This window comes from Corvus moneduloides, chromosome 1 (genome assembly GCF_009650955.1).
Source record: "Corvus moneduloides isolate bCorMon1 chromosome 1, bCorMon1.pri, whole genome shotgun sequence".
NCBI classification, from domain to species: domain Eukaryota; kingdom Metazoa; phylum Chordata; class Aves; order Passeriformes; family Corvidae; genus Corvus; species Corvus moneduloides.
In genome coordinates, this window is record NC_045476.1 from 70,557,281 (window position 1) to 70,580,529 (window position 23,249).

Sequence of the window (23,249 nt, forward strand, 5' to 3'; positions counted from 1 at the left end):
AAGCTGCCGTGCCAAAGGAAGGACTGATTCGCGCAAGAACAGGCACCTGTGTATCAACAAACTGCACTCTGCATCAGCACCAGCAGTTCTTCCCATCTGCCTGCATGCAGCTCTCCAGAATGAAAATGTATTCATGTGTCCCAAACACTCTGAAATCGATAGGACTCTTGCTGTTGGATCAACAAGAGCAAGGTCAAGCCATTGGGCCGAAACACAGCCCTTATCTCCCCCGAGCCCTTATCACCATTCTATCAAGACAGTTTTTGTGTACAAGGACTGGCGGTAACCCAGAAGTCCCAGTGCCAAGTTGTGGCAGCCTGCTGCCTGTCCTAATATCCAGCAAGAGATATGAATTCATACAGAAAACCTAATTAAAGCATGACCTAATCAACAAAAGTGGGGCCCAACACACTGTTTATTTGCTTAACATTCCAGTTGTACATCAACACGTTGCATTTCACTAAGTTACTCGAATATGAAAATGCACAACTACATAAATAGTACCAGAGGGAGTTACCTGAATAAATAAATCATATACAGCCAAATAAATCTTTCAGCTCTTACAGAGCCCCAAATGCAACACTTACTACTAACTGACAGAGGAATGAGTAAGAGGATGTATCTGCAAATATTTTCTCAGACACAGTTGTGAACTACTTTGAATTTTGACCCTTTTCCCCATTCACTGTCCAAAAGCATTTCTATGTTCTGTGTTTATGGCAACATACTGCAAGATCTGGGTCCGAAGTCCAACACTGCTTCAGATTCTCTGGCTAATTCTGGGGAAGTTACTTTCTCCTTTGAGGTCCTCTGGGAAAGACACAGGTACACACATTTTTCTCCAGTCCTCTTTGATGTTCTTGTCTATCTAGGATCAGGGACGGATTTAGAAGGTATTCTGATGCTAAAGCTGCAACCAGTGCTCTTGCCAATCCCATCAGTTACTTCATTTTGCCCTTGAGAACAATAGCAAATATATCCTATCTCCAAGTGTCTGCAGATCCTCACCAGATCTGGCCCTGTGCTCTGGGATGATGAGTGCCCACCAACATGTACATTACCTAACACAGGGCTGCTGGTGTGTTCACAGGGCGATGTTAGAAGAATAAAAGATACAGTGGTAACGATTTCAGTAGAGTTTAATCTAATTTTTCAGGATAGCTTTTCCATTACTACTACTACAGTTACACCACACAAGAGCAGATGCACCAAAAAATGCTGAAAAAGCATTTTTGCACAGAGTGCGTGAATAATTCTAATTTAGCAAGCAAAATTAACAGCAATTCAATGAGGGTACAGATTACATTACCCTGTTATGTTGTTGTATGAAGGTTTAACTAGGCCATACATTTTGCTGGTTTTATTTTATAAACAGGCCAAGTAAAACCTCACATGTAAAATAATCCACAACGAAAACCAAAACCCTCAAACTACTGCCACTCTTCTACCTCACCCTTTTTTGCCCAACTCTTTCCCAGCCTATTGCCCTGGCCCTTCTTGTCTCTCATGCTGAAAGAATCTCACAGTGGAGCCTAACGTTGCTGAATTCAGGGAACAGTAATCAGGGCTGAGCATGGAAATAAGTGCTTCCTGGTCCCACTACATGCTCCTGCCTACCTGAGTCTAGCTCTCTCCAACACCACAGAGCTACAGAGCATTGGGAAGATGCTATTTGGCCCTCTTTTCCTAGAGCAACAGAGCCACATTCTTAGCTAGGGTCCTGAAAGAGTCCTCAAAGATGAAATAGACAGTAATACAGTTTGGAGTTCTCATGTGGCTGATTTTCCGATTCTTCTGCTTTCCTCACCCTTTCTTCATTCTCCTAGGATTTAAATAATGGCTGAAAGATTAAAAACAACAGAAGTTAATAATCATCCTATCATGAACTAGAAAAAACAGAACACACTCAATGAGTGTTGACGGCTTGAATACCTCAGTAGGCTGAAATAAATTCAGAGAGCATTTCAGTGAATTTAGGTAAATGGGGAAAATTGTTAAGAAAAAAACCCCAAAACAATAAAATTCCAAAAAGCAAAATCTGATCTTGGATAATTAACAGCAGAAAGAGGGCTAAATTGAAATAAATTATTCAGTGCAAGTACTTCAGACAGCTCTTAAGAATAACACATGGATTCATGGCACTCTTTAGGGGACTTTGTGCCTATAAACTAATTAATAGATCTGACTTCTCCATATGTAGTTTTTCCATCTGTAACAGATAAAGTATGGATAGGTTTCTTCATGTAACAGGAAAAATTAAAACTAAAGTTATTTTTGTAAGTTGTAGAATATTCTCTAACTTATTCAGAACGCAAATGTGTGAAATACCATGACAGAATGGAAATTGATTTTGTAAAATGTGAGAGTGAACGACCGCGCTCTGAAACATGTGGTGCAAAGTCAGAGACAGGGCGCTCGGCTTCCTTCCCCTCCAACCACGGCCCAGGCGTGTCGCAACCCAAACGGCGCAGCAAAGGCAGGAGGGCACCTAACAACCCGCTCCTTGCTACAGCCAGTGAGCAAGACAGCCACGTCAGAAGCATTTTCATTCCAAAGCTGAAAGGCTCCAAGTTTTTGCCATCCCAATACATTGTGCAGTGAGGTTTCGCTTAAGCCTTTGCAAGCCCTTGGACCCTTTGGTTTAATCAATGCAGGAGCTGCTCTGGTTACTCCTTGGATCAGCTACCATGCTGTGCATGTAGAAAAATGCTGTACAGCTTCCTAGGGCAAGCAGAGCTGGAATGCACGAGCTTGTCCAGACTTTTCTACTGGATAGAAATCTGTCTGCAGCCATTCCATCCAGCCCAGGATGTGAATATTGATAGAAATTGGCTGAGAAGCAGCTCGCTTCTGTTTTTTGCAGATATCTCACATTTCACAGGATTAACCTTGACACTCGGATTTCAGAGGTAGCTTCCAAAGTTTTAGCCAAACTAACGTACGTCTGTCAGCGTCACCCATTTACATTAACTGAATCCCATCTGTGAGGACGGACAGTCTCTCCCATGCTTTCCTCTCTCTGCCTGGAGGGCTGGCCAGTGTGGGAAGTTGTTATTCACACACATATTAGCATACCTATTTATTTGTAAAGGTTACTTAAAATTCAGTGTATTAGCAGAAAGTGACACAGTCTTACATTTCAATGTTTCGAAAGCAAGAATTGTTGTACAGCCAAGTCACCATCAACATTCATAAAAACCCCAAATCTATTCAGAGGTTCAGAAACATGAGCAGTTGTTTTATCTGACATCTTTTCTCCCAACATGTCTCATGATTCCCATCAACAAGCTGTCCAACAGTGGTGCCATGCCCAGCCACTATCTGTGCCAAGAATTAACACCTCTTAAGTCACCTCCCCTCTTTTTATCCCACATCCATCTCCAGCCCACACCTCCTCAACCAGCAGCCCAAACATCTGGCCACCTTCACTGGAAACTGCCTCTTATCCAGCCTAATTCCCACAGCTTGATGCCCCGCTATGTTCCCACCCTAATCTCTAAATACAACATTTGCTTGAGTGTGTTGACATCAAATCTCATTATTGACTTTAAGGAGAGCATCAAGAAGAGTTTCCTTCACTTCATCTTGTCTTGATGAATACAGACAACAACCCCTGGCATTTACCTTTAATTATCATGAATAATGGTAAACTTTGGGAGAAAACCTGGAGTTTCATCTAATCTGAAGTTAGGCCTAAACCCAAACTGAATACTCCTTAACATTTCTGGAGGCTGTACTCAGATGCGGGGGTTTGACTTCACTTCCCCTGTAAACTGATTCTGCACCCCAGAGTGCTAAGGTATGTTTTTCTTTTTATTCTAGCATTTTTTCCTCAGATTTCACTCCTTACAGAGCACTCTCTGAAGAATTGTCTCATTTGGGTCAATCAGAAATACAAAAAACCAAAGATACACATTTACTTTATTCTCTTTTTTGTCTTGGGGTTTGATTGTGGTCTTCTGTTTAGGTTTTGGGGGTTTTTTTGCAAACCAATGTGTCTTTTTAACAGTTGGCATTCATATGTTCCTACCCTTTCTTCGTAGTTATGTGCATCTTCCCTTTGTCATTCTTAATGTGCTTTTCCCTTTAGCAAGCTAAGAAAAGACTCTTATATGCAAAAGATCCAAATCTGTGCTAGAAAAAGAAGACTATGAGAACATTTCAAAAGGAAAAGCAGACAAGGTAGCAAAAGAGCCTATTGTCTCTACCATCAGTCCCCAACCATTTAACAGGCTGCTCCACATGCAGAATTCTTTCCACATGCATAGTCTTTCACGCTGTGTATCACAAGAATAAATTCATTTGGCAATTAATAAATCCTTCCACTGTTTCATTTACCTTTCTGCTTAAGGAAACAAAAGTTTCCTTAGCAGTCTCTCTGATCTGCATTTAGTACACCAGTTACAGAATAAAATATAAGACTGAACAAAGCTGGTGGTGTGTGACTGCTCCTCCAGATGCCAGCACTCCCATGGCTGAGGTGAGGGCAAATGGGGGCAAACAGCAATCCCATCTTCTCAGCACTCATCCTATGTAGGCTGCTCTTATCATGGAGTCACTGTACATCAGGGTGAAAGCTGCTCAACAAAACCACCAGCTTCTTCCAACACCACGGGGATATCTCATCTCCACTTACAGCTGTACAGTTATTAAACACCTGCTTTGATATTGCACACTTTGTTGTTTGTGAATGTGCAGTCAGTTCGATTGGAATGCACATGAACCCAGCCCAAGACCCTGTTTCCAGCCTCAGCCTCTACTCACTGGTCCTGCTAGGGGAGGAAAAAAAAAGAAAAAAGAAAAAGAAAACTTGCTCTCTCAGGGGACTGGGCTTATTTCCTCTACAGCAGTTTCCCAGAGGTGACTCTTTCACTAACCTGGTTGGCTGACACAAATTGTGCAGGGAACAACAGGACGCTTGTCAGCACTGCTCCAGCATACAAATGAACGTAACAGACAGATAGCAATAAACTCACCTAAAGATAAAATTATGATCTTCAGTCATTGAGAAAGATGATAACTTAACCACAGGATGTATAGCAATTAGCTTCCTCAGCAGCCTACGGAAGCAATATATACAAATTACAACATAATCTTCCGCAATTTGAAACCATTTAGGATCTTTAGCATCATATACTTGGATCAATTTAAATCTTAAAGTTGCTATCATCTTTCCTTCTTCCTCAGAGATAAATATCTCATTTTCTAGTGAAACACAGTAGATGTTGTTTTTATGTGGCCTGACTGTATTCATTTCTTTCTTCAAGTTAGCTGGTTGAACTGTCACGAGCTCCCCAGGACTGTGCTTGCAAAGCACAAGGACTGGCCACGGCAATATCTGTGTTGGATCGCCCCCAGTGGCAAGGAACTGTAAAAGACTTTGGCAAAGAGAGAGAAATGAAAAATTATGATTGAGAAATAGGTCTGCTGGTGTGAGGAAAATAAATAAATAAATAAATAACTCTCTGCATGTGGAAATATTTAAGCTTTCATCCATTTCTAGGAAACTGGAATGGGAGGAGCATGCCTCCTACTCTTAAAGACATCTGCACTATGGGGATAAAGGGAAACTACTGCAGCACAAGCAACGTTTTGGCAAATTAAAGCTTGTCAGAGTCACACTGAGCTTCCCGTTGGTCTGGGTCTACTTATACTTTCATTACAATTCTGTGTTTCTTTCTGCTATTCCCCTCTGGACATATAATACTTAAAAACTAGCACAAGAACTTGATTCTCTGCAATGTACAAGTAGCCAAAGTATTTCTTTCTATGGCCGCCTTCTTCCTCCTGCCTTGTTTTTGACTTACCATCTGGCAAAACTGGAAAAACCCTGGGACATAAAAATTCCCTTAACTGTGAGTAAGCCCTCATTATATGTCTTTCTTTATAAAATGGCCTGCTTGATCAATGCCTGTTAGCATGGAAAGTTTCTCCTCTCCTTTGCTCTCTCTTGAAATTGCTTTGCATTTTAGTGTCTTCTTTGGCAAGGGGGAAAAAGCTGGATGCTGAGTTAAATCATGGCCCCTTTCTGAGATCTCGGGCTTTTGTTATTCATTTCCATGGCACCCGCATTTCACCCTAACTCTTAAGAACTACAGCCTCCAACAGTGGCCTACCACACCACTTAAAGTCTTTGGAGCAAATGACCAGGCCCAAAGTTGCTATTTAAAATACCAGCGATTTCAAAAGCATGTTTAATTCATTGGGCTTTCTCCAGTCCACTCAGCCTTGTTCAGATGAATCCAGTAAGCTATGTTCCTCCATGCTCTCTTGCCTTTTAAGTGACAGAACTTTTAACTTTGCAGACTGAGAACTTACCCCAGGACGAGCCTAAAAATTAAGAATCCTTCCCTATTGAAATCTGAGGCTGATACTTGCATATATGACGATTTTAGAAGGACTGAATCTTTGCCATAGAAAGATGTCTATCTAAAATCTAGGCCAGGAGAATATCACTTTTTTTACAAATCAGTCTTACTTAAGTTTATGGCAACCAGTAACAGACCTGCAAACATTTATGTACTTGGCAATTATGGTCAGCTGTCTGGACACTCAGCCAATGGAATTAAACATTTGAGAGATTGTGATTCTATTATACAATCTGGTTATGAACCTAATTACACCTCTTGTCATTGTTGACAATGTATGATTACAGAGACAAAAATCTTGGTTCTGCTAGTCAAATTCCATTGAGAGGTATAGACAGGGAGAAGGAAGGGAAAGAAAACAGAGGAAATCAAAACAACTTTCTTCTCATTTAAGAAAAGACCAGCTGAGTCCAGGAAAAGAAAAAAAAAGAAAGGGGAAAAAAAAAAAGGAAAAAGAAAATAACACCAAATAAGAATACTTAAGTTCCCTTAAAACGCTGAAGGAGATGATAGATGGATGAAAAGGTATACAAGGCTATTTTCAATTAATCTGTAAATAAACATGCAAAGTTGAAGCTTCCAGAAAACTAGCATAGAAAAAATATTATTAAATAAATTCTTGAACATAACACACAGTTCCAGCTTTGCAAGTAAGGCGGTACATTCCAGTACATCATGCAGATGCCAAGGGTTCTCTCAGACAAAAGCACATCTCTTTAGAGAATCAGAAGTCCTTTTTAGAAGCAACAACTGAATTCACTATCCCTTGTGATCTGCAGTCTCCTAGCTCCACATGTGCAGCAGATAATACAAAGCAAATTGTAAGCCTTCCATATTTTCCATGGTGTTGCTTAGTTTGTATGCTCAACCCTTAATTGCTGATTTTAAACTTCACTGGAATGAAAATTAATTTCCCAAATTAATTTCTCAAATTATTACACTATAAAATCCTGCATGCCCTGAAAGTGATGGCTTTTTTTAATAATGATTTTTTTAAAATCAAACACTATCAAACGTATTTCCAAAACACTAATTTAAGTTTTGATTTTTTTTTCTGACATTAATAAACCCCAAAGTCTAAGGAGTCTGTTTCTGTTTCTTGCAAAACTGAAATTTTAAACAAGTCTAAATTATTTCCAGATCATAAGTTACTGCACTGATAGAAAAATTTCAGGGACCTTACTAAAAAGGAAAACTTTATTATTTCTGTTTGTAGAGGAAATTGAGAGCTAGAAGTAACAAAGAACAAAACAAGTAACTTTTTAACACATACACACAATTCTGAAAAATTTAGGAAAAGCTCATGATTTTTGAGCTGTTGTTCAGCAAACTGCTACAAAATGAAGGACAAAGAAGTAGCTACAGAGAGATTCTTCCATGGTTTCAGAACTAATATTCTATGCTGGCCCCAAAGACCCTGCAGGTCATGCTATGAAGTTTACCTTGCTGCCCTGACTCACATATGTTTATGGCAAAAGGTAAGGACAGTGACAAGGCTTGCTCCTACTGTTACTTTAGTATTGCAGGTTTTATTCATTCTTTATTTATCTAGAAGTGACCTGGACACTCAGCTTGACTTCTATATGCCCCATAAATGAGAGGCACTTAAATTTCTCTTGGTATAATTTTCCTTATCACCAATAATTTCTTCTAGCCCATGGCAGATGGACAGTAGAGGTAGGAAGGAGACCAGATTACTCTGTTCCCAATAATGCTATTTCCTCCGTTTTTTATACTGATACTGCTGCTAACATTTTCTTTCCAAAGCCACAGTAGAAGCTAGTAACTGCGAAGAATAAAATGAAAACTACACTTAGAAATGGTATCCTTCTCTTCCGATCAGCAACCAGTCAGCCCATATAAATTGTACTTGTGCCTTTGAATTTAAAATGTGACTGTACTCAGTCTCCAGAAAGCATAATTGAATTCGGAATTCACAAAGCAAAAGGGGAAAAATGGTATGCTAATGTTACAACCTCTGTCAGTGTTTTAAATCTGGAAACTGCTATTCTTTTAAGCAATAGTAATAGTTATGGAAGCAATACAGGTAGACTGTACTTAAACTAAATTGTGTATGATTCTTATTCTGTTCACTCAGAAATTCAACGTAAATGTTAGAAACTTTATGGAAAACAGGGCAGAAATGTGTTCCAAGTATGCTTACGATGATCAGGTTTTAGAAAAGAGAAGTTGCACGTGCACCTCAGCCGCTTTCACACTCGCAAAACAACAAAGCCTGACTGGTAGTGCTGGGAGCTAACTTCTAATGAGCATTTAAAGTGTGATAGAAGATAAATCAATATTTTTTTCTGTGAATAATCTTATCCTCTGACCATAGAAATGTGAGCTGCCAACAGCTGGGCACACATACAGCCTTGAAAATGCCATTCCCTTTCATGGCTGTAAACCAAAACAATAAATCATTTCAGTAAGATCATTTTCTGTCTTCTGCTTGTTCCTACAAATAAAGAAAGGCATGGGCCTATCCCAAACAAAACAAAACAAAATCATTTGGGGATTTAACAACAATAATTTAATTTGTATTAACCACGGCACAACATAAACATTTTCCTCAAAGCTGAAGCAATAACAGCTTACACATATTTTCCATGTGTGGGGGTTTTTTTGTGTCTGTGAGCTGCTGAGACTGCTTTCATTAAAGCAAATTCAAAAAACCCACTTCCCATATGAATCAGAGTTTCATATTTGAACTGCAGGACTCCTCATTTGATGGTTTACTTGTTGATTGAATATGGATGTTTAACAAAGATGGGCCAGCCAGGATAACAGAGTAAGAGGACAGGGAATACATTACAAAACAGAAGCACGGAAAAGTGAGTGAATTAGCATAGTGCCAGAGCAAAGAGATACAACATGAGAACATGTACTTTTTTGTCCCCTTATTTCCATCAAAATCAATTTGTGACATGCTTCCATGCCCTATGAAGTAAACACAAGCTTTGAGGCAGGACTGTGAGAACAACCTTACTTAGAGCCACTGCAGAAAGTGATAAAAGACAAAGTACACAAGTTTCAGCTGTGGTGGCTAGTCTTGGCACTGTCAGTGTACATCGTTCAAAACTCTGCATTAGTGAAGCCAAGTGTTTACTTAAAACGTCCTTGCAGTTGATACTGTAGCTTTTTTGCCTGTGAACTACATGGTGGGCACACTCTTGGAAAGATGGTAGGGTGGGTGGGAAACTGGGTGGTAAGGCTGGTGCTGCAAAACAAGCCACTTGCCGTAGTTGGGTCACCGGGACCAAGAGAATTCCTCATAAGGTGACACTGACAGACCTATGAGACCCTCAAAAAACACAGCAGGAGGCTGTGTACAGACAGCAGATATGGCACCCAGACCATGGGTTCGGCATCCCTACATATAGAGCTGAAGGGCTGAACGGCAGCTCTAGACTTAATTTCATCCCATCCCAAAGCTATAATGAGCTTCACATGTCAAGACCTCACTTGCAGATGCCCAGTGTTTGCTGGACACCCAGGAGATTAAGGCACTTTTGAAAATATCTCAGTCAGGATCTTTTAGTAGCCAGTCTTTTTTCTTTGCCTTAGGTGTGAGCTTGGTACAATTGCTACCTCCGAATGCTTCTCCCATTGCAATAGAAATCACTCTACTGACTCAATTTAACAGGATTTGAAGTTGCTGCTGTTTTCTGCCAAGAAAGCAGAATCTTTCAGCTTTCTGTGCACGGGAACAGAGATGTTAAAATTAGCCACAAGCAGTATATTGCTCCCTGAATACAAGAGAAAGGTACTGCAATTTGCTGCACAAAGGCAATTAGTTGAAAAATGAATTCAAAAGTAACAGATTTAAAGAAAGCATTCTCTGCTTTGCCAAGACAACTATCATGCATGCAGACATCACACAAATAGCAAAATGTGTACATCCAGGTTTTGTTTGAGAACCCCTGTGAGGTCACAGCAGATAGCACTGTTACTTACTTCAGCATCTTACAACCAGCACTGAGATGCTTTTTAAGCTGTGAGACACAGAGCACACAGAAACCAAGGTCACTTTCTATGTCTCTTATTGTTTCTGCTTGGTGGAGTAGCCATTTCAGCTGTTAGTGCTTCAGTTAATCCCTGTCCCCTTTCTGAGGCCATTGGAGGACCTGAGTAATTTCCACCAGTGCTGCAGGTTATAGCAATCATTGCTAAAGAATGAGGAGGTAGAGAAGAAAACACCCTCAGAGTTCCTGTTCAGCTGGATTCTGTTCAAACTAACTGTGAGACATAGCTGCAAAACCAGACCTTACAATATCCCAACTAGGTTGTTTCTGCTTCCCATTCCTAGGCCAGCAGAGGGGTCTGAATTAAGACATTCACATGTCTTACCATGCTGGGGACTGGGAACAGACTCTGTGAAATTGGAAGTGTGTAGTAAGGACACTGATTCCTATCTCTGTGTGCTGGTTCAACTCGCTAATCTGCAGAAAAATGAGCCCAAATAAAAAGAAGAGGTTGGAAAGGTGTTGAGAGCCAGAGTTCATATGAAAACAGTTTGGTGCAGCCAGGACAGGGGTGGTGGAAAGCAGCAGAGGGAAGGCCAGGAATGGGGACTTCCCATTGTGGATAGCACACTGCTATTGTTAGCGCAGACATTTACAAAACCATAGCACTGGTGTGTGCAAAGTCCTAAGTGTTCTTTCTCTCTCCCTCTAACCAAAACCAGCAGATATTTTTAAAATGTAAAAGTATTTAGAATCATGAGCAGAAGCAGAATTTATCAGGACTGGTAAGCACTTTTTGTCTTCCTTACAGACAAGTAGTTCTGTGAGCAGCAGATTCCACGAGCACCTGCATCTCAGGGCTTCCTTCCACCGTGGGCACTCAGAGGTCTGATAGGATCCAAGTTCTGAGTCCTGCAGCCTGGAAACCTTCTTGCTGCCTTCTCCCTTCTACCTGACCACCTGCTTTTGAGAACTTAAGACACTTACATAAAGCCTAGGCCACTGTCAAATTTGATTGAAACATTCTGTGAGTTCATGAAAGATTGGTTTCACCATGTGGAAGGAGAGATAAACAATTAATACAATCTGTCCTAATGCATAATGACTTTTTTCACTAGGAGGCAGGTCTAACAAAAATATATAAACATGTTCCTGCTCTATTAACAACTACTTACAGGCCAACTTATGCTTCTGGTTATATAGCTGTAAGCACAGAATCACTCTGATTCACCAGTTAACCTCAGCAACAGTGAAAAATAACCTGAAGCACCAAACCAGACTGACATATACACACCACCTAAGCACTGCAATTCTCTGACTAGCAGGCAAGAATGCATGTTTATCACAAACGATGGGGGCAGCACATATTAAATCTTTGAATGAGTCCTCACTTGAGTCTGGCAAATTAAAACATCTGAAATAGCAGGTTAGAACTAGGAGTACAGTATAGCATGTCTTAATTTTCCCTTTTTAGAAGCACACAAAAAATAAGAATATTTATATATATATCCTAGAAAAAGCTGTATTCTGCTGTCTGAGGTACAGCATTTTCACAGGACATTGCCAATCTAACAAACATCACAAAGTGAACAACGCAAAATGAATTTCCTTTGTTACTGACTACTGCTACATTATAGTAAAAGAATTATAAATCTGAGTTCATTTTGTTCAGCCATTGTTTTATGCCTACTTTTGTATTCTATTGGATTAGAACGGATTAATTTGTTTGCGTTCTCTTTCTAGACACTTTTCATGTTCTGGCTCAGTAACAAGGCTCCATTTTAAAAAAAGAACAAAGTCTCAACATCTATAATTTTTTCCTTCATGCTACAGTTGCTTTAAAAAAAATAAAAATCTTAACAAGTTTAATATTTGGACTTACACTAGCTGGCATAGTAAATTTCTCAGTAAATGACAACACTTCTTCAGAAGTTGTCTTCAGCCCATTTTTTAACACTTTATACCACTGCATTGCCACAGGCCCCAGATCATTTATTCTAGCTAGTTAGCTGAATTATTGTTTCTACCTCTGCATTGACTGTTCTGACAGGAAAACCTGTTATTGCCAACAGATAACCAAGATGTGACGATGTTTAAAAAAAAGCTTTATGAGCCCTCTCCTGACACAGCAGACTGCACCCCCACTTGCCCTGAAAGCCACCTTGCTGGTCAGGGCATCACTGATGTCTCCTGTGAAAGCAGGGAAACCAGTACCAGGCATGCAGCTTCTCCTAAGTGTGAACTGGGGGAACTTGTGCTGTCACACCCCAGCAGGTGCTCAGCTGCTGGGGCAAACAGGCACCCTCTCCTGGTCTGACCTAAGGGCTCCTAAGAACACAAACTCCCCCAGGCAGCCTGCTCACCTTCTGTCCTTAATCACGTGGGTTGCTGGCCCTTCATTTCACCAGTTGGAAGCCAGCAGGCAAGTCATGGGAAGCTTCCTCCCCAGCAGGTCCCATCTTGTGTTGTTCCAGTCCTAGCCTGGGCTGTAACAGGAAGAAGGAAATGGCTCAGTCTCTGTACTTAAGGAAAACAGGGGTGGGTTCACCTCCATGCTGTCTCAGGCAAACCATCTATCCTACCTTCCAGCTGCAGACTGAAGATGACTGCTTTTATCTGCTGTTTCCATCATAACACACTTTCAATGGTCACCAACACCTGGTGCAATGGGGCCATGTTATTGTTTGGAGTCTCCCAGTCCTACCCTCATACAGACAACAATAACAACAACTGGAAGAAAAGGCGTTCTTATGCTGGGTCGCTTTAAAACCTGTGCACTGAATGTAAGTGTTCTCCAGTAGATTCAGTGGGATTTCCTGCAGCACATACAGCAGCGCACTTTTACTCACAGTAACTGCCATTTGCACTAGCCTCCTTTCCATGAAGATCAATCTGATTCCTTCCTAATAACAACAGTCATCTTGGATGACAGGTATTAGCCAATGAACTAATTAACCATAATGGTAGAAATTTTGGGAAATAATATTCTAGGAGAGCAACACAAATCAAACTGGACAAGCAGACCCAGAGAAAAGTGAGTGACTTGCCTAGAAATGTGTTTTTACAGTATTTAACAGTAGCAAGTGTTATTCTGAGACAGGGCAAGGAAAGAAAATTGTAAGAATAACACACTAAGTCTAGAAAACACAACCACCATGTCCTGTTACCATTTCTGAAAGTCATTAGCTCCTCTCCCTGTGAAAAGCAACACTGAAAACTCCCCATGCTCTAGCACAGTAATGGCAGCAATTCCTTGGCATCCTGTTCATGGATCACTGTCAACTTTCTGAATGCACTCTGGGCTATCACACTGCCTTGTAACACCAACCTTTTAAGGCAGCATGGCTTTGCAAGCCGCTAGCAATCTGTGAAGCATAGCTGAGAATCACTGCTCTTGATAATTTGACTTCAGCAAATCTTGAGTGGACAGAGCTGCCTACCCCCAAGGTCAAATTTTTCTGCTGGCAACAATTTTGGTATTTGATTTCCAAAGCTGAGGCAAGTGGAATGATGACGAATCCAGTACTTCTTCACTTAGAGGTCATTCACTTAAATATCAAACCACTAACTCCAGCTGTAACTCCTGGGATTTGACTCAGTGGTTCAGTCTGGAGTGCCTTGCAGTAGCAGTGGCAGCCTTGAGGAAAGCAATGAGCCTTATCCTAAGCCTTCTCCTGGAATCAGATTGCAGTAACAAGTAATTCCTGGCACTGTGGTAAACAGTTCTCCCTTGTCCAGGATGTAACACCAGAACAGATGATAATAAATAAGCCACTTCAACAGGGCTGTGAAAAATGATCCATGACATATCTGTAGCATAGCAAATGTCATCTCGGAACGGGCTTGTCTGGATGCCTATAGGAAAGCACCAACTGCCTGGCTCAAATTCGCAGCCTACTCCTGGTACGGCGCTGTGAGCAGATTGGCGACTGACTAATTCCGCACAGCGGTTCCCTACCTACGGAGCACTCTTTCCAGCTATTAGTGTCACAGTGTATCAAACGGGCTGTCACAAACATGTTTATCACCCTTTCCCAAACTCCGGCAGGTATCCAGCAGCAACTATTCAGTACAGATCTATGCACACGGTAGGTGTTAGCTCTCTAGTAGGCTGGACCAGCACATCTCATTCAGGACAGAATTACAGCCCTCATGTATCCTGAGATCACTACAGACGCGTGGGATTAGAAGTGCAGCTTGTTACATTAAAAGTCTCCTTTCATGTTCCCTTTAAGAGCTGTTCACAAAAGCCATCTCCAGCCTGGTGAGACCATGTTTCTTTCTACAGGCAGTGGAGAAGTGACCCCAATGGAGAACAAGGTCATCCAGAACAGAAGCCCAACCTAACTGTCCCAGAGGCCTTCTCTCTATTCACTGCTATAGAGCCTTTGCAAATACTCCCTCATTTTATGCTGCCAGCTCCTAAGACTTTATTATGAATCTCAGAGTATTTGATGTTTCTCTTGAAGGCCCTTTTCCTCAAGTCATTTAGTTTTCCAATAATCATATATTTTACCAAATATATACATACATATATAATTCTTATAAAATACATAGGCCTTGCTGTTGTGGAAAAAACTTGAAAGTGTGAAGTCCAGAGATTAAAAAAAAGTGGAGAAATCAAAAGGCAACATAAAACAAACAAGAAATTACCACAACTTTTTTAAAAGCCAAGCTCATAACATGTCATACCTTTACATTAGCAATACTAACTTTGTTTTACTGCAACAGTCTAAGAAGTAATTTGAAATTTGCAAATGGAATACTCACATTTGCCTTGTGTCTTTTTCCGACGATTTTTTAATAATATGTTTGGTTTTCTCAAATTCCCACATGTATTAGAATTTCATTTTATTTGTCACTTTAAAACAAAATTAGCTTTTGACAGCAGGGAAAACTCTGCCTCCTTTTAATATCTGCACATGTAAGAATTATAATCAGTTTTCCCAAAACATTATGAGCATTGCCAATGACTGACAGTCACAGCTGCTTTAAGTAAAAGGGACTTCCAAAAGGTGTAAAACTCTGTTCATTCTCAACAAGCATCCGGTAAAACAACCATTTCAGAAGCCATTTCCTTATCTTTAAGGTTATGTCTAAAATTCTGGATGTTGTTCAGAGAAAGAAGCAGTCTTAAGTACATGCTGCCTTGTTAGCCAATGATTTACCCAACATTACATTACTTTAGGTCAGTTCCTATTTTCCTTCACCTGGATAATATTAATGGAATTCCTCTTGTATGCTGCTATGATCACTAGATGAAAAGAGGGAAACTGCTCCAACAATTTAGAATCATTCACTTTTGCAAAGGAAGGGATGATTCAATACCTGAAGTTTACCCTAAAACCACTACATTTGAGGTGAAGAGGACTTTATTTTTATTTCACTGTTAAGAGCTCTTTGAACTACCTCAGACTGGATTTTTAAAAGTTAATGCACATAACTAGTTAACTCCAATGTTCTCAGGTAAGAGTGAATTAATGGAATTTATATTTAGTTCTTGGAAGAAATCTCACAAGGGGATCCCCCATACTACAGGCTGGCATTCAGCCAGTAGCAGTAACTTGCACAGCACGGGAACAGGTCTCCAGCTCATGATCTGCAGACAAGGAATTGGCACTTCTGGGAATGCCATATCTTGCCCAGGAAGGCAAGTCCTAGACTCTCTCTGTTACAATCTCCTCTTTGTCTGGTAGAGCTCCAGGTTACATCATCAAGCGTTTTCTGACTTTCTGCATCATCAGAGGAGGGGAGCAAAGGGATAACCAGTACATACAGGAGTTCATTAACTGTTTTCCTGACCCCATGTGCTCTGTATCTTAGATGTTGTACAATAAAGGACCCCTAGGACATGGACCACAGGACACAGAGGACATGAGGATGTAACACAAGTTCTTTCTTCTGCTCTGTATTTTTCACATATAACTTCTGTAGTATTTTGAGAAATAAAAAAAAATTACACATTTTATTTTACATCCTCTGTGGACCACAGTAGTCTGTTCTGCATACCAGTGGTTACTTCTATTAGGAAATTACTCAAGACACATTCAGCCTACATTTTCTTACATTAACCTATTGATCTTTCTCTTAGTCCCAACCTCTGGTTCATACAAATCACAGCCTTCTGGTTTCTGGCATTAAAATCTGAAGATGATTAACAGAGCATTGATGTAATCAACTTTCAGCTATTCAAAATGTATACAGGGACATTTTGTTTTCTGTTACTTTTCTAGACTTATTGTTATGGTGAATAGCATTTATTATTTACCCTCAAAAGGAGGATGAAGAGTCTCCCAAGGGGAAGAAACAACTTCCTAACACAAAAATAAAGCACTAGAGAATACAGGCCTGGCCCATGTATAAACAGACAGACGTAAGGAACAATGGGAAAATGCTTTTTCCCTTGGTAACTAAAGGTCACAAGCAGTGGTGTATACTGCTCCAGTTTTTCCCCCTTTCCAAGGGGAAAAGAGGAAGCTTTTATCTCCAATCAAGTCCCCAAACACATTGTTTGATCTTATTGTACTACCTGAACCCTACAGTAATCTGTGACAGATAACATAGTTTCCTTGCACCTATACACACTTACAGCAGCAAGACCTTGTTAATTGTCATGTAATTAGTTTACCCATATTCTATAACCTGAATTGGTATTCTTCATACCACTGGTTAATATATAAACCTGACACACAAATACACAGAGAAAGATCTGGAGTAACTGGTAAATACTTGGTCTGCTTAGCCACAGTGGGCTTTGGGCTGCCACAGCTGTAGGGCTATCTGCATGCAAGTTAAAGACAACTGAAAGGTTAAAGTGTGTATATATCATGTCAGACAGCCCTGCTATGAAAGAAAATATGGCAGCTCCATGTTTGTGGGAACACAAGTTTCAAGACAAGGCTATAATCCCAGTAGGGAAGTCCTCCAAATTGGCAGAGTCACTTAAGCAGCTGGCTGCAAGGGTGGGATTTGGTTCAAGATTAAGGCACTTAATATGCAATAAGCGTATGAATTCCTACTACCGTCAAAGGAGATCTACTCAATATAGTCAATGAAGTTTATAGGACTATTCTGCTGACAGCGGAGATGTGTCTACTCCAAGGTAAACCAAATCACTTGATTCCATAAACTTACTGATTCCATAATAAGTTGATTTAACTTCCATTGACTACAATGGAAACTGAATGAGAACATGACTTTGGTTCTAGTTGTTTATACATAAGTATCTACAGTTACAATAGTTTTCCAAAAACCTTATCTAGAGGTTTGATCTGGGACAAAATTCTGCTCCAAATGGCAGGAGGAATTCCACATGGAAGATGTGGAAGACTCCACAGAACCAAAGGCTGCATTAGGATTGTGAGACTTAACATTTGGATGCACACATGAACAAAACCTCTGGGATCATTGGTGAACAACTCACTGCAGATGTTGGCTGCACCACTCCAAGAGACATAAACACTGGAAGGTGCTTGCTTCCAGAAGACTCTGGTAAAAAGGCACCCACATGAATGACTTTATTTAAAGCAGGGTTCTGAACATTTCCATGGCTGCCGTGTTTGGCCATGCCAACTTAGACTGGCAGTCTGGTCAAAGATGGACCAAGAGTCCCATGGATGCCTTCAGATGCATGCAGCTGTGGGAATGCAATATTGGGCACTCAGGTCCAGTGAACTGCTGGAGGCACCCTCAGGGACAACACTCCTTTTACCTTCAGTAGAGCAGCACGTGTATAAGCTTGCAATACGTGAACACCAGCTCTGCACCTTGCTCACAGCTGCACCTATACCTCCTGCTCTGTGACAACAACAGTGGTTCTGACCAGAGGTCACAGCTGCTGAATTCACAGTGCTACGCACAGCTGCAGGCCCACTGAAGCACCAGGATCAGTATCTAAAACATCAGGGTAATCCAGGGATAACTAGATCTAGAAACATACAGAAAAAGATCAGAAGACGTATTTGAATTAACTGGTTCCTCCTCTTCCTTTCCTTGCCAATCCCCTTCTTGCACGAGAACATGTCATCAGCCTGATAATTACAACACCCACATACCTATTACCATAAGAAAAAAAGCAAGGTAGATGCCCTTTATGTGCCCTTTCCAAGTCCTCTGCACATTTCATGCTACTCCTCTAGACTTAATGGGCCAGAGTTAAACTGTTTCCTCACCTGACGTGACAGCCCTCCGCAGACAGTGTCTGCAAAAGCCTTTTCCCTGCAACACGGCGGAGCCAGCCTGCAACAGATCTATTCATAGAGCAAGAGAGAAAAACCTTCTCGGGATTGGAGGCTCCTAGGTGAGCAGCTACAGTAACTGATCTAAATGTTTCCCTTGTATTATATGATCAGCGAGAATGTGTGTTTTCATTTGAATTTTCACCCTTTGGTTCTCTGCATCTGGTAAATACTGGCAAAGTAAATGTTAAGATGTCAGCTCTTTCTCCTAAGAACTGATTGACAGTCCCTGAGTGCTCTGGGCTTTTTATAACCAATGTGACTGACAGCTTTTAAGTGGAAGCAGTTCGTGCAAGTTTCAAATGTTAGTTGTCTGCACGAATAACACGGAATATTGGCTTTTCTTGTATCTATCTAATGGCATTTCCTCCTGCGCCAGCAGCCACTCTAAACCCTCGGTTGTTAAAAGAGGGGAAAAAAATAAGTCTGTGTTCCCTGCTCTGCACATTTCCAAAGCTCTGAGTGTAACAAAAGGCAGAATAAACCAATGCCTCTATTTTAAGTTCTTGCATTTCAAAGCAGTGCAGCAAACAACTCATTTCTCTTTATATCAGGCTTAGCTAAAAGATTATGGTGTCTTGTACAGTAATATTTCTATTCCATTTATTTTCAAGTACTCTGCACCAAAAACACTTTCAAGAAATACAACAGTATTATTACTCTGTCAGTGCACCCAATCAGAGCATTAGCACCCATGTTACTGAGTCCAGGATATCTCTTGCCTGCCCCTCTAATAACTAAGGAAAATATATACACTAAATAATAGACATAAAATTTAATGTACATATCAGAAATGCACATGCTATTTCTCAAATAAATGTGCCAAAATTAGCACCTTGTACAATTCTGCATTTGAAGTCCAGGCATAGATAAAAGTCAAAATAGGGCATTTAGTGCATGAAAAATTGTTTGATTAAAGGCACCTAATTTTACTTTGCAACAGGCAAGCAACTTAAGTGCTGTTAATAAGCACATTTCATCTGTGAGACAGCTCGTAAAAATGTTGCTGGCCCTTCTACCCAGCAAAGAGACTGAGTTTTAACAGTGTTCATTTACTGAAAAAGTTTCCCAAAATGAATTTGAAGTAGGAGTTGAAGGACAACCCGGTTTTCAAAGCTACAGAAATATCCATCGTTTCATGTATACTTCTACACTGAAGGACTTTAATTTTGTATTTCTTCTAGACTGTGTAACTCTGGAAATGTTTTCAATGTGAGCACTTCAGTTTGAATCAATCAAAAAACATCTTGTGCTTTCTGAACAAAGTACAAGGATAGAGGCTTCACATACAGGTAGGCCACTCAAGATTAAAAAGCCCATTACCACAGAAAAATCAAAGAGTGAGATCCCTTTGTCCTTAGCCATCATGACGAAGGTCAGGTGAAGGTGCGTTCCCTTGATTCTTCCATTTTCCAACACTCAGCGCTCAGCACCCCATCACCCCTATCCAAAAGTCTACATACTGCCTGACAGCAGGGAAGGCACAGGCTGAGCCACCAGCCAGTAAGACAGAGTCACACCATCCCTAGTGCTCTTCTCCCCTGACTGACACAGCCCTGCAGCTCACGTGGATGATGCAGGGTACATACGAGAGACATCTGCTCTTCAGTTCCCTCACAATTTCTCTTTGCGGAAACGCATCCACCTAGAAATAACCTTGGTGGCTCAGGAAAGTGAAGCTGCAGTCAGTGAAAACAGTAGGACACTATCTAGATTTTGCCATGCCATCATAAAAAGATGACTGTTGGGATACAGAATGGACCTTTCCAAACCTGTGAACAATGTATTCCTCTTAGTGGAAAGCCTTTGGCTGCCTACAAAAGAGAAGCCAGGTGTATACTAAGGGATATTCACCTCACTTTCACAGCTAAGGTGCAAGATTTTTATAGTTACCTTTTCTTTGTTCAGTTACATGACTTCAGTGCTTTTTTTTTAAGGAATCTAACTAGCCATCATTTGTTAACTGTACAACATAATCTACCTCAGTGAGTAATAGAATTTCCTCTTCAGCTTCTCATTTTTCTCAACTTTAATGCAGTTGTGTAAGATTCTCCCCTCTCCAGAGGGCAGATAATAATCAGGTTAGGTTGGTAACTTTATGACACTGACCTTAAAGTTCACTTAATTTTTTCTCCCATCTGCCCCCACGAGCCTTTCTTAAGTCCTTTCCACTACATTTTTTACTGTTGAATATACCTAATAATAGAAAGTGGACAGATTAATAATTTTACCTCAAAATTTATCAGTGTGAAAAATAAACAAATTACTGCTCAGCAAATGTAGAAAGATACTTTAATCTTTAGTATCAACTGTGTTCATTCATTTTCTTTTTATAAAGAAAAAAATTTATGCTGAAAAAGATTAGAAAAGAGACAGAATACTAGTTTTGTTTTCTTTAAAGAAAATAAGTGAAGTCACTTAATCCTCCTAAGATAAAAAATTCTCTAAGTTTTGGAGAGCAGTGCTTTATTTATACTGGTTTTAGGTACCATAAACAGTTAAGAATTTTTGTGTTTCCTCTGAGTAATTGACTTAAACATGTGCAGCAACATCAATTAATCTAAGCAACATTATTTCCTGGTAGTGTTTTCTTTATATCTATGTCTTTCAGGCTGAAAATTACAGCCCAAACAGAGCTAGTGAAAGTTCTACAGAATTACAAGTTATTTTCTCAAATTTCCAAAACCTCCTGCTCCCCACAAACAAGTGGTAGTAAAAGAGGAAGTGTATCTGCACTTGAGTGGTTTACAAAAAAAAACGAAAAAGGAAAAATTTCCCATGGATATAAGCGTTTCAACTTTCTACATCAAGTAATTTGAATTCAGGATACTTTTAAATTCCTTCCTCCTCAAACTGTTCACTTCATCACTAATATGCACCACCTGCATTTTTAGAGGCTGGAAACCCAGGATTAGAGCTGACAGCATGCATTTGCTAAAATAACACATTCATATATTTAACTTGTTATATTACCTAAGATTTAGCTAGCAATGATTTATTCCAGAACATTGCACTTGGCATCTGCTAGACACACTGAATACTGCCAAGGTTAGCTACACGGGAGTTTTCCCTGACTCCAGCCTCCCCTCCAGGAGAATATTATTAAGATGAGGAATCCACACTTTGTATTAGGCATATGATGATTACAACACAATCAGCAAATAAGATGCTCTTCAGGGATTACTTCATTATCCCTCCGGTAAAATAAAGAAGCCCTAGAAAATACATAATGTGAAAAAGAAGAGATAATTCTAGATTTTCACAGAATTCTTCAACTTACCGTAACAAAACTTCAGCTACAGGAAAGTCAGTGAGCTGGTGAGTAGCAGAGTATGAATTCCTGAGCCATGAAATGGGAGAAGATAATGTTTTTCAAGCCCAGCAATGCTGGTTTCTAAAGCTGAGACTTTTACCTTCATATAATGAAGCTGGAAGAACAGGTTCCAGCTACTGCACTCAGTAAGAGGAGAATGTCCAAAGAGATGTGATATAAATAAACATGGAGTGAAGAAATTTGCCCTTGTTTTGTGGTGTGGCCATGCACTGTTGCTCAGGATGGTTCCATACACCCCCAAGTATGTGACTTTGGAGGAATGTAGGTTTATATACCCAGTATCTGTCAGGTACTCTGAGTAGAGCGTGTTATCATTTAGTTTTGTTCTGGTTTTTAATGACGAAATTCACTTCACTCTTCAGACTGGGTTTTGTCTGGTGTAATCTGGTATTGTTCACAGACAGTGACATTTCTGCATGACAGCAGGGTTACGCAAAGGCTCTGTGTCCTTCCTGACTCAGTGAGGAATATGTTGGTAAGGCTGGAATGAGTGGCCTGTTTGGAACTGCTCAGGGACCATGGGATTACACGAAGAATGTCTGTAGTGACTCAGAGATGTTGTGTTTGCAGAGGCAGTTGGGACTAACCTTTCTTTGGTGAATGCCTGGTGATGTGTTTAAGGTGCAGCAGGGATTAGGGAAAATAATCTTAGGTTGACAAGGGATGATCTGGAAAGTTCAGCAACAAATACTGGCAGATTACAACTTTAACTGGAAAGATTTTTTTTCCCAACCAGCTATGTTATGTAAAAGAGAGAGAACATATATATAACTCAAAAAGGTATTAGAAAGCTAGGATTTCAAACCACTGGGTTTTTTTTTAAATGTTCCTGCTTCCCTATTCTCTTCTGTTTTACATATCCCAGATCTGTCATATCTGTAAAAAAGGAAATAAGCGTAAAAAATTCCTATCCTTTGGGAAAAAATTGAGTTAGTGTAATGTAATATTCTCTAGCTAGCCGTCAACAGCCATAACAACTGCTTAGCTGTAACAGCTTCCTGATCCACTTTTCGAGGAACTCATTCTTGAGCTGACATAGCCTAATGATGATACCTATGCTCAGGGCCTCTAGAACCTAGTTTTAAAATGGCAGATAACTTTAGCTCAGTTACATTTTGACAGGACTATGAATTACATACAATTAAACCCCATGAAATGGATGCAGTGATTCTTACAAGCTGTCTCTGTAGAGTTACATTTTCTTTACTATGCATCTTCATTGAAGATCAAGGGGTTTTTTTAAAAAGAATATTCCTGGGGAGCTCTCAATCCCATGGTGATATGAACAAGACTAGGTACACACCTCCAAGTTATAGCTCAAAGAGGCCTGCAAGTCACATAAGTT

The 23,249-nt window shown here is 40.2% G+C and overlaps 1 long non-coding RNA gene across 1 annotated transcript in view; it reads right to left on the reverse strand.

Moving 5' to 3' along the window:
- Positions 1-397: 397 nt before the first annotated feature.
- Positions 398-23,249, reverse strand: part of LOC116446733 — a 62,416-nt gene continuing 39,564 nt past the window's right edge. The window contains exons 3-5 of the long non-coding RNA XR_004241330.1: positions 12,697-12,819; positions 4,977-5,060; positions 398-1,840 (exon numbers count right to left, since the gene is read on the reverse strand). This is a non-coding gene — a long non-coding RNA (uncharacterized LOC116446733). The remainder of the gene's footprint in view (positions 1,841-4,976; positions 5,061-12,696; positions 12,820-23,249) is intronic.